This window comes from Oncorhynchus nerka, linkage group LG17, assembly GCF_034236695.1.
Source record: "Oncorhynchus nerka isolate Pitt River linkage group LG17, Oner_Uvic_2.0, whole genome shotgun sequence".
Lineage (NCBI taxonomy): Eukaryota > Metazoa > Chordata > Actinopteri > Salmoniformes > Salmonidae > Oncorhynchus > Oncorhynchus nerka.
Window position 1 is genome coordinate 47,165,732 of NC_088412.1, and position 11,815 is coordinate 47,177,546.

Genomic DNA, 11,815 nt, shown 5'->3' on the forward strand with positions numbered 1-11,815 from the left:
TGCTCGGTTAGAGTCTGCTTGCGACTGAAACTTTTCCCACAGTCCCCACAGCTAAATGGGTTCTCTCCTGTGTGAGTCCTTATATGTTCAGTTAGGTTCCATTTTTGAATTAAGCTTTTTCCAAAGTCACCACAGTTAAATGGTTTCTCTCCTGTGTGAGCCAGTATATTCAAGTTCAGGTGCACCTTCTGCTTGAAACCTTTCCCGCATTCAAGTTCAGATGCACCTTCTGCTTGAAACCTTTCCCGCAGTCACCACAACTAAATGGTTTCTCTCCTGTGTGAGCCAGTATATTCAAGTTCAGATGCACCTTCTGATTGAAACCTTTCCCGCAGTCACCACAACTAAATGGTTTCTCTCCTGTGTGAGCCAGTATATTCAAGTTCAGATGCACCTTCTGATTGAAACCTTTCCCACAGTCACCACAACTAAATGGTTTCTCTCCTGTGTGAGCCAGTATATTCAAGTTCAGATGCACCTTCTGCTTGAAACCTTTCCCGCAGTCACCACAACTAAATGGTTTCTCTCCTGTGTGAGCCAGTATATTCAAGTTCAGATGCACCTTCTGATTGAAACTTTTCCCACAGTCACCACAACTAAATTATTTCTCTCCTGTATGAGTGACTTTATGTTTGATTAGGTTATTCTGGAGACTGAAGCTTTTGCCACAGTCACCACAGCTAAAAGGTTTCTCTCCGGTGTGGGTCAATGTATGCCTGGTTAGCATCTCCTTGCGATTAAAGCTTTTCCTACAGTCACCACAGCTAAATGGTTTGTTTCTGGTGTGAGTCTGTGTATGTTCAGTTAGGATCTTCTTGTGTCTGAAGCTTTTATCGCAAAGATTACAAGTAAATGGTTTATCCTTTGTGTGAGTCAGTTTATGCATGGTTAGGTTATTCTTAAGACTAAAGTTTTTCCCACAGTCCCCACAGCTAAACGATTTCTCTCCTGTGTGAGTCAATTTATGCCTGATTAGGTTACCTTTGAGACTGAAGCTTCTCCCACAGTCACCACAGCTAAATGGTTTCTCACCTTTGTGAATCCTCTTATGCCTGGACAGATCTCCTTTGTATTTGATGGTCTTGCCACAGACAGGGCAGGTGCAGGGTTTCCCACCGTGACAGAGTTGGACATGGGCCTTCAGTTTACAGTTGGAGTTACAGCGATTCTTGCAGTAGCAGCATTCACCGAGTCTCTTTTTGGCCCGAGTCACATGCCTCTGATGATCAGCTTTCAGAGGGAACGTTTCACCACAGCGGTGAGTCTTTCTAGACATGATGCTGGGTTTGGAACCGTGTTTCCTCATTGACCGGTTGAGATCTGATGTCGGGTTGGGATTCAGTGGTGGTCTGCTGTCAAGTCCTACTGGGTGGCTGCTCATGGCTGGGTTGTGGCTGTAGGCATTTTTTTGATTATCTGGAGGGACACAGGGAATGTGAAAACCCTTGAGGTGGGTCACAGTGCCAAAAGTACAAAAACGAGATTTCCGTCTGGGAGGTGCGTTTCCTGATCAATTCCGCATCTGGTTAATGATTTTTGTCCCCAATGAGACCCTGTAGACACGGAAGCCTATTTCGCTTCCTAAAAATTCCCAGAATAAAGAAATCCTATAATACATTTTTACAGATTATGTTTTAGTTAGCAATTTTACATCTAACTAAGGTGTTTGGTGCAGTATTTCTCAAGTAAAAAAATGCACAACATGTTGTCTTGTGTTAACAAAGTGGGAACTGTTGGGCAGGTCTGTCTCGCTGAGTACGGTTACATGCACACAATAATAGTGTGATTAAAACATTCACATGCTTTGAAAGAAAAACCATTTCCCTAATAATCCTCTTTACATGGACACATCTGAAATCAGGCTACCTGATGGCACTCTGATAAATGCAGAATATCAGCAATAAAAATGACCGTTCTACCACAGCGACCATGTTATTGTTGGTTACATGGTGTTAGAGTTGCGTCAATTCGAATCTGGTATCAGAATAAGTATGACATTGAGTCACCGATTGTATACTATGTATTTTTCATTAGCTAAGCAATAAGTGGTAAATGCAATTTTCTTATATACGGGCTCTCTGTCCCACCTCGCAGGGCAAACAGAGAACTAACTTGTTCTTTACAAAGATATTATAAATATACACAGAAATAGTTCCTGCTTCCGAGCCGGCCTGTGAGAGTAGAGACTGGGCATGGTTTAGACTCACCCAGCCTATTGTTGATTGTTGGCGTAGAGCTGGTCCCAGCCCCCTAAGCGCTTCAGTTGTTAGATGTAACTTTTGCTGTAAAGAATATCTATGCGCTCATGCTTGATACCGTTATCTCGCACCAGGCTCCTGTTATCTAACAAAATACCTTTTGTTCTCGCAACACTACGTTCTGAATGTGCCCCCCCCCAAATCATTGCACATGTCCTGTGTTCATGTTATGGCCCTGAAACTGGTAACAATGTTTCAAGTCAGCTATGTTGCATAACACGTACATACATCCACACAAGCCAACAGCAGATAATATTCAATCACATATATGGTAAAGGGCTATAGTACATAACACAGAATCCTCAGAAAAGATTGCTCAGAAAACCAGATGTTTAATCGGCGTATGCTTACTTGGATTTTGACATTACTTTAACGTCTGCTTCCAACTCACTCCGCTGAACGCAGCTCAATTTCCAGCCCACTTTCCAGCTCACACTCTCAACCACCTAGATCCCCTGAACGCAGCTCACTCTCCAGCCCACACTGTCAAACACCTAGATTCCCTGAACGCAGCCCACTTTCCAGCTCCCACTCTCAAACACCTAGATCCCCTGAACGCAGCCCACTTTCCAGCTCACACTCTCAAACACCTAGATCCCCTGAACGCAGCTCACTTTCCAGCTCACACTCTCAAACACCTAGATCCCCTGAACGCAGCTCACTTTCCAGCCCACACTCTCAAACACCTAGATCCCCTGAACGCAGCCCACTTTCCAGCTCACACTCTCAAACACCTAGATCCCCTGAACGCAGCTCACTTTCCAGCCCACACTCTCAAACACCTAGATCCCCTGAACACAGCTCACTTTCCAGCTCACACTCTCAAACACCTAGATCCCCTGAACGCAGCTCACTTTCCAGCTCACACTCTCAAACACCTAGATCCCCTGAACGCAGCTCACTTTCCAGCCCACTTTCCAGCTCACACTCTCAAACACCTAGATCCCCTGAACGCAGCTCACTCTCCAGCCCACACTCTCAACCACCTAGATCCCCTGAACGCAGCTCACTTTCCAGCTCACACTCTCAAACACCTAGATCCCCTGAACGCAGCTCACTCTCCAGATCCCAATCACCTGAATTCGAATCATCTGTTCACACACCTGTATGTCATTATCACACACTATTTAGTTCAGTTCTTTGCACCCAATCACTGTGAGTTGTTGTTTGTTTTGTGACACACGGCTTTCCCTTGATTTACTCAGCCCTTGTATGATAGTTTTTTTTGTGTGTCTATTCCCTGCCTGTACTTTAGCCTTTTGGATTTCCTGTTATCTACCCATTGCCTGATCTCCCAGACTACGTTACTAGCCTTTCCCCTGCCTGTACTTTAGCCTGTTATCTACCCATTGCCTGATTTCCTACGTTATCTTTCCCCTGCCTGTACTTTAGCTTTTGCCTGATCAACCTATCCTGATCTCCCGGACTACGTTACTAGCCTTTCCCCTGCCTGTACTTTAGCTTTTTGGATTTCCTGTTATCAACCTATTGCCTGATCTCCCGGACTACGTTACTAGCCTTTCCCCTGCCTGTACTTTAGCCTTTTGTATTTCCTGTTATCTACCCATTGCCTGATCTTCCGGACTACGTTACTAGCCTTTCCCCTGCCTGTACTTTAGCCTTTTGGATTTCCTGTTATCTACCCATTGCCTGATCTCCCGGACGACGTTACTAGCCTTTCCCCTGTCTGTACTGTTGACCTTTTGGACCCCCTGTGTATGACCTTCTGCCTGCCCCTGTGGTCCTTTGCAATAAACACCTGCTGCGCCATGCGCTTGAAACCAGCTCTCTGTCTCCCCTCGTGTTCATTACAATTACGTCGCTTAAGATAAGCAGAGTAAGGCGTTTCCATGACTATTACATAATCATGTAGTGACCAAAAAAGTGTTAAACAAATCCAAATATATTCTTCAAAGTAGCCACCCTTTGCCTTGATGACAGCTTCGCACACTCTTGGCATTCTCTCAACCAGCTTCACCTGGAATGCTTTTCCAACAGCCTTGAAGGAGTTCCCAAATATGCTGAGCACTTGTTGGTTGCATTCTCTCAACCAGCTTCATGAGGTCGTCATCTGGAATGCATTTCAATTAACAGGTGTGTCTTGTTAAAAGTTCATTTGTGGAATTTCATTCCTTATTGCGTTTGAGCCAATCAGTTGTGTTGTGACAAAGTAGTATTGGTATACAGAAGATAGCCCTATTTGGTAACCAAGTCTATATTATGGTAAGAGCAGCTCAATTAAGCAAAGAGAAATGACAGTCCATCATTCCTTTAAAACATGAAGGTCAGTCAATCTGGAACATTTCAAGAACTTTGAACGTTTTTTCAAGTTCAGTCACAAAAACCATCAAGCGCTATGATGAAACTGGCTCTCATGAGGACCGCCACAGGAAAGGAAGACCCGGAGTTATCTCTGCTGTAGAGGACAACTTCATTAGAGTTAACTGGCTCTCATGAGGACCACCACAGAAAAGGAAGACCAATAGTTATCTCTGCTGCAGAGGACAATTTCATTAAGAGTTACCAGCCTCAACAATTTCAGCCCAAATAAATGCTTCACAGAGTTCAAGTAACAGACATCTCAACATCAACTGTTCAGAGGAGACTGCGTGAATCAGGCCTTCATGGTTGAATTGCTGCACAGAAACCACTACTAAAGGACACCAATAAGAGGAAGAGACTTGCTTGGGCCAAGAAACTTGAGCAATGGACATTAGACCGGTGGAAATCTGTCCTTTAGTCTGATGAGTCCAAATGTGAGATTTTTTGGTTCCAACCTCCGTGTAGGTGAACGGATGATCTCTGCATGTGTGGTTCCCACCGTGAAGCATGGAGGAGGAGGTGTGATGGTGTGGGGGTGCTTTCCAGGTGACACTGTCAGTGATTTATTTAATAAGGCAACACTTAACCATCATGGTTACCTCAGTATTCTGCAGCGATATGCCATCACATCTGGTTTGCGCTTAGTGGGACTATCGTTTGTTTTTCAACAGGACAATGACCTAAAACAAACCTCCAGGCTGTGTAAGGGCTATTTGATCAAGAAGGAGAGTGATGGAGCGCTGCATCAGATGACTTGGCATCCACAATCACCCGACCTCAACCCAATTGAGATGGTTTGGAATGAGTTGGACCGCAGAGTGAAGGAAAAGTAGCCAACAAGTGTTCAGCATGTGGGAACTCCTTCAAGATTATTGGAAAAGCATTCCTCATGAAGCTGGTTGAGAGAATGTCAAGCGTGTGCAAACCTGTCATCAAGACAAAGGGTGGCTACTTTGAAGAATCTAAAATATATTTTGATTTGTTTAACACTTTTGGTTACTACATCGTTCCATATGTGTAATTTCCTATTTTTAAGGTCTTCGCTATTATTCTACAATGTAGAAAATAGTAAAAATAAAGAAAAACCCTTTAATGAGTAGGTGCGTCCAAACTTTTGACTGGTACTGTATGTACATGCAGTATACAGTTGAAGTCGGAACTTTACATACACTAAAGGTTGGAGTCATTAAAACTCGTTTTTCAACCACTCCACAAATTTCTTGTTAACAAACTATAGTTTTGGCAAGTTGGTTAGGACATCTACTTTGTGCATGACACAAGTAATTATTCCAACAATTGTTTACAGACAGATTATTTCACTTATAATTCACTGTATCACAATTCCAGTGGGTCAGAAGTTTACATACACTAAGTAGACTGTGCCTTTAAACAGCTTGGAAAATTCCAGAAAATGATGTCATAGCTTTACAAGCTTCTGATAGGCTAATTGACATCATTTGAGTCAATTGGAGGTGTACCTGTGGGTGTATTTCAAGGCCTACCTTCAAACTCAGTGCCTCATTGCTTGACATCATGGGGAAATCAAAAGAAATCAGCCAAGACCTCAGAATTTATTTTGTAGATCTCCGCAAGTCTGGTTCATCCTTGGGAGCAATTTCTAAACGCCTTAAAGTACCACGTTCATCTGTACAAACAATAGTACGCAAGTATAAACACCATGGGACCACGCAGCCGTCATATAGCTCAGGTAGGAGACGCGTTCTGTCTCTTAGAGATGAACGTTCTGTCTCCTACCTGAGCGTATTTAGCCTCCTTCTGTACTTTGTTTCCTTCCTGTCTCCTTTCTGAATGTACTTTGTTTCCTTCCTGTCTCCTTTCTGAATGTACTTTGTTTCCTTCCTGTCTCCTTTCTGAATGTACTTTGTTTCCTTCCTGTCTCCTTTCTGAATGTACTTTGTTTCCTTCCTGTCTCCTTTCTGAATGTACTTTGTTTCCTTCCTGTCTCCTTTCTGAATGTACTTTGTTTCCTTCCTGTCCTTTCTGAATGTACTTTGTTTCCTTCCTGTCTCCTTTTTGAATGTACTTTGGTGCAAAAATTGCAAATCAGCCGCAGAACAACAGCAAAGGACCTTGTGAAGATGCTGGAGGAAACAGGTGCAAAAGTATCTATATCCACAGTAAAGTGAGTCCTATATCGACATAACCCGAAAGGTCGCTCAGCAAGGAAGAAGCCACTGCTCCAAAACCGCCATAAAAAAGCCAGAATACGGTTTGTCAATGGGGACAAAGATCATACTTTTTTGGAGACATGTCCTCTGGTCTGATGAAACAAAAATAGAACTGTTTGGCCATAATGACCATCATTATGTTTGGAGGAAAAAGGGGGAGACTTGCACCAAAGTACGTTCATCTCTACATAACAAATCGAAATACTACCACTTCTTGTGACTCTCACCAACTCCACACATTCCAGATGTTCTTCGAGACGCTAAACAGATTTCCCAGGTAGCATTGGTCCAACACCCTCACTCCAACTAACAATGAGCCTAAGGGTTTCCTCGTTTCCTCCACAACTTTACTTCTCTCATTTCCGTTCTTCTTCGCCACTGTAACCCACTCACTCTCTGTGACATTATCTTCTTCCAACTCACTAGCAGTTTCTAACAAATCTTAAGTTTCCGCCATCTTCTCCTATACTCTGTAAAGGACTATATCATCATCCTCCTTCTTCTTCAAAGTTTTATGGCAGACTACCACCTATTGGTGTATCGCCGACCACCTACTGCCACTAAAATTGCAGCATTTAGACTCAACTGGCATACGATACTCTCCCCGTCTACATACACTTCACCCATGTCCAAATACTTCACATTTGTCACACTGCAAGGGTTTGGGCACGAAGGCTTTCACAGGATATCACACACAACCCAAATATTCATACGAAGGGAGAGACTATTCTTCAAAGAACAAAAGAATGGACCTGGCTTCCCCACTCCCATCAATCATACGGGTCAGTCAGCGTGCACCAACCGCTGCATCTATTTCTTCAATGACATCCTTTCAATAACAGCAGATCCACACACACACACACGACACATTCCAATCCGATATTTTTCAGGTGCAAAGCTCCTTTTGCTCCTTGGGACATACAAAAAAACTACATCAACCCATTTGTTGTTATTTTTACTGATGCCACCTCATCTAATACATCTATGATTTTCATCGAGACTTCAAATGGATCTCCCAGATATATCTTGACCGTTCCAAAACCCTCACTCCAACAACAACAAAAAAAAGAGTCAGAACTAGGCTTGGATTAACTAGACTCCACGACCACTTTACCTCAAATCAAATCAAATGTATTTATTTAGCCCTTCTTAGATCAGCTGATATCTCAAAATGCTGTACAGAAACCCGGCCTAAAACCCCAGACAGCAAGCAATGCAGGTGTAGAAGCACGGTGGCTAGGAAAAACTCCCTAGAAAGGCCAAAACCTAGGAAGAAACTTAGAGAGGGGTAACCAGTCCTCTTCTGGCTGTGCCGGGTAGAGATTATAACAGAACATGGCCAAGATGTTCAAATGTTCATAAATGACCAGCATGGTCAAATAATAATAATCACAGTAGATGTCGAGGGTGCAACAGGTCAGCACCTCAGGAGTAAATGTCAGTTGGCTTTTCAGAGCCGATCATTGAGAGTATCTCTACTTTATCTCTATTCTTTCCTTTTTTATTCGCCACTGGGATCTATTCCTTCTCACTCTGATCTCCATTCGACATCAGTTTCAAACAAAACACCCACCTCCGTCATCATCTCCCAGTCCAGACGAGGACTATAATCTTGAATTAAAAGACAAAGAAAGAAACTCAGGTATTTAACTAGGTAATCGGTTGCAGGTGTACTCAGAGCATAGAGATGTATAAGGTCTCCAGTGCCCAAAAGTATGTATTAGCATGGGCAGCGCCATTAAGGACTGAAACATTGCGATCTCTATACATCCCTATGGCTCAGAGGTGCATGCAGTTAAAGGGACAGTTAATCAAAAGGTGCAATTAAAGAGACAGTTCCATAAGAGTATAAGAAATTATTTTCCAATGTATTTTCTACAATGGATATTATTTATATGAGTCTTCTGAGTGTCAGTAGAATGGCCTCTTTAGTGTCCTAAGTTTTCATAACTGTGACCTTAATTGCCTACCGTCTGTAAGCTGTTAGTGTCTTAACGACCGTTCCACAGGTGCATGTTAATGAATTGTTTATAGTTCATTGAACAAGCAAGGGAAAGAGTGTTTAAACCCTTTACAATGAAGATCTGTGAAGTGATTTGGATTTTTACGTATTATCTTTGAAAGACAGGGTCCTGAAAAAGGGATGTTTCTTTTTTTTGCTAAGTTCACATGCATACATACAGTGCATTCGGAAAGTATTCAGACCCCTTGACTTTTTCCACATTTTGTTACAGCCTTGTTCTAAAATTAATTAAATAGTTTTTTCCCCTTCATCAATCTACACACTACCCCATAATGACAAAGCAAATACAGGGTTTTAGATGTTTTTGCAAATGCATTCAAAATAAAAATAAATGTATACCTTATTTACACAAGTATTCAGACCCTTTGCTATGAGATTCGAAATTGAGCTGAGGTGCATCCTGTTTCCATTGAACATCTTTGAGATGTTTCTACAACTTGATTGGAGTCCACCTGTGGTAAATTCAATTGATTGGACATGATTTGGAAAGGCACACACCTGTCTATATAACGTCCCAGAGTTAACAGTGTATGTCAGAGCAAAAACCAAGCAATGAGGTTGAAGGAATTGTGGGTAGAGTCCGAGACAGGATTGTGTCGAGGCACAGATCTGGGGAAGGGTACAAAACAACTCTGCAGCATTGAAGGTCCCCAAGAACACAGTGGCCTCCATCATTCTTAAATGGAAGAAGTTTGGAACCACCAAGACTCTTCCTAGAGTCTCTGAATGTCCTTGAGTGCCCAGCCGAAGCCATGCAGTGATGCTCCCCATCCAACCTGACAGTGCTTGAAAGGATCTGCAGAGAAGAATGGGATAAACTCACCTAACACAGATGTGCCAAGCTTGTAGCGTCATATCCAAGAAGACTCAAGGCTGTAATAGCTGCCAAAGGTGATTCAACAAAGTACTGAGTAAAGGGTCTGAGTACCTATGTAAATGTGATATTTCGGTTTTTCATTTTTACTAGATTTGCAAAAATGTCTAAAACTGTTTTTTCTTTGTCATTATGGGGTACTCTGTGTAGATTGATGGTGACATTTTTTAAAATCCATTTTAGAATAAGGCTGTGATGTGAAAGAGGTCTGAATACTTTTCGAATGCAAATTAGCTTCGGCTTGCTCCTAGCATAGCTCGGCAAAGTGAACGTCTGTGCAAAGATGTTTATACCCAAGATAGACTGTTGTCTTTCACAAGCATTTCGCTCCACCCACAATATCATCTGCCACGTATGTGACCAATAAAATTTGAGTCTGTCTTTTCGAATGGAAACAAATTAGTCATAGTGGGCAGAACAAAGCAAGGAGGAGTGCAGAACCAAGCACTAGCTAGCGAGATCCTGTTGGCGAGTACTAGCATCTATTTACATATTTCCGTTTGGGAACGCCTAATCTGAAGTGCGCAATAACGCAATTTGCTCTTGCACTCCTTCTAAACAACTTTTTTTTTTCTTCTAAGGTAAAGTGTAAAGTCTACAAAACGTACAGCACTCTGTACATAACAGATACTAGGTTTAGGAACAGAAAACTGTACTGAGATCAAATGTTTCATCAATGAGAAAATTAGCATAATGTCAACCAAAACCCATCACCTCGCAATGTCAGTCACTGGGCTTCCTCTCAGCACCATATTTGGTAGTGGAAATGCCAAACGAATGCTTCACACATCCGAGGAAATATGTGGTTCATTTTTCTATCTGTGGTCTGCGCTCGCATACCTTTGCTTGAAGAAATAGAACAAATATTACTGTCTGTCCCTCTTGAGACACGGTAGCCAGTACACATCCTCAAATGTTTCCAAATTAATAACTAAAGAAATATGTAATTAATTTGGACGTCTGCGAAGGTCTTAGTCGTGCAAATTTACATGGAACTAAGATGTTAGGTGCAGTATTTCTCAAGTTAAAAAAAATGTACATGAAAACTAGTTGTCCGTCTTTGAATGACAACCAAAAACTTAATTGAAGAATCCCTACTGTTAAAACAGTGCCCTGTCATCAATACACATTAGATCCTTGACAAATACCTTGATAGTGGAACCATTTATTTAACTTGTATGTTAAGATGGTGTAGCCATCGTATCACATATCCCTGCATCTCTCTTCTGTGGTCTGAAAAACAATCAAGCCCTTCATTATTGAATTTATATTTTTGGGTTGCAATTAGCAGTCCAGGGAAAGTTGTACAAGATAATGGATTACAAGAAGATTGCACCACTTGTAATTTAGAATGTCTCGACAAATGAATTAGAGTTTGAAGCTGAGATCACACATTTGAATAATGGTGCATATCTAGGCCCATCTCCTTCGTTTTGGAGGCCTGTTTCTTCTGTCTTTGTTTTGTGCAGATGCTGTTTCTTTGGTGCTGGTTTTAACTGATGTTCCCCTGTGTGTGCGTCTCTCTCTCTCTCTCGCTCTCTCTCTGACAGCACATCGTCGTCCACTCCTAAGCTCGTAGTAGACAGTCGTCAATAAGTTGTATTTTCTTGTTGATAGTGTTGTTAAAAAGGTGCTTTAATATGGACAGACTTCTCCCCATCTTAGCTACTGTTGTATCAATCTATTTTTACCATTACAGTAAACAATCCAGGGTTATTCCAAGCAGTTTAGTCACCTCAACCTACTCAATATCTACATTATTTATTACAAGGTTTAGTTGAGGTTTAAGGTTTAGTGAATCATTTTTCCCAAATATAATGCTTTTAGTTTAAATATTTAGGACTAACTTATTCCTTGCCACCCATTCTGAAATGAACTGCAGCTCTATGTTAAGTGTTGCAGTGATATCACTCGCTGTAGTAGCTGATGTATACAGTGTTGAGTTATCCGCATACATAAAAGATATTTAGCCTACCAGCCAACATTAGTTACAATACTAGAAATAAACATGTAAATATGCCTAAACATAACCAGATGTTGCTATAATCCTACTTTGAAAGAAACAATGTGTTCCCAGAAACACCTCTCTGACATAGGGTCCAGCATATCTCTTGACGATTTCTTCCTCAAAGAAATCTGGAACCAAGAT